Here is an 899-nt window from a genome sequence, read left to right as displayed (position 1 = left end):
AAATGTGTCATGACTTTTCCAACAATCCAATAGATTATTTCTAAAGTCTTACAGCATTGAATGCAGGCACCTCCACCCACCATCCAGGATTCACAAAATTCAGGCCACATCTATTAATCCAGTATGCTCAAAGTTCACGTCTCTTCTTTATAGAGGCTGGTTCCTCCACTTCTCCCCAAATTAGGGATGCTCTTTCCTAAGATAAAACTTTGTATGTGTTTCTTCCTGTGCCTGAAATGTCCTTATTTGCTGGCTCTAATCTGACAGAGTCAGAATCCCACAAGATGCCACCAAGTCCTACTTCTCCATCCATTGTTATGCTGTTGTAGCTCACATTAATAACCTCTTCTTCTGAATTCTTTTTTTTTTCTTTTTTTTTTCCCCAGGGGAAAGCATGAACACAGTCCCTTACTACCACAACTTATGCCATCGAGTTTCTCACATTTGGGGAAATCACAGGGGTCAGCACATCCGGAGTGAAATGGATATGCCTCACCCTGGGAAAACCACCTTCGTGATCATGGTATCTCCCCTGCCAGGTAAGTATACCTTCTGAATTCCTTGAACACTTTATTCAGACAGACATCTGGTTTCATCTGACTGAGTTTCATACATTGCCTGTTCCTTTGTTTGTCTTGAGAACAACTAGATTATGAGTCCGTGGTGGATAGGGACCATATATTTCAATTCTTATACAGTTCTGCATTTCCTTCTGCTTTAGATAAGTGGTACTATATTTGCTAATATCAGGTAACTAAGGCTGCTGTTGCTATTATTTAATCACTAAGTTGAGTACAGATGATAATGAAAGAGAAAAAAATTCAACAGAGATCTACAGACCCTGATCATGGGTGGTATAAACTACCATAATTATTCTTAGGGAATTTTTTATTCTTTGG

At 39.3% G+C, this 899-nt stretch overlaps 1 non-coding gene across 1 annotated transcript; it reads right to left on the bottom strand.

Annotated features, from left to right (window-relative positions):
• Positions 1–383: 383 nt before the first annotated feature.
• LOC114005159 (U1 spliceosomal RNA) lies at positions 384–547 on the bottom strand. The gene has a single exon (XR_003547051.1). It is a non-coding gene; the product is annotated as a U1 spliceosomal RNA (small nuclear RNA).
• Between the last annotated feature and the right edge of the window lie 352 nt (positions 548–899).

This window comes from Tupaia chinensis, unplaced genomic scaffold, assembly GCF_000334495.1.
Source record: "Tupaia chinensis unplaced genomic scaffold, TupChi_1.0 Scaffold142808_1, whole genome shotgun sequence".
NCBI lineage: Eukaryota > Metazoa > Chordata > Mammalia > Scandentia > Tupaiidae > Tupaia > Tupaia belangeri.
Note: the sequence above shows the minus strand (reverse complement) of the source record. Positions and strands in the feature narration are given on the sequence as shown.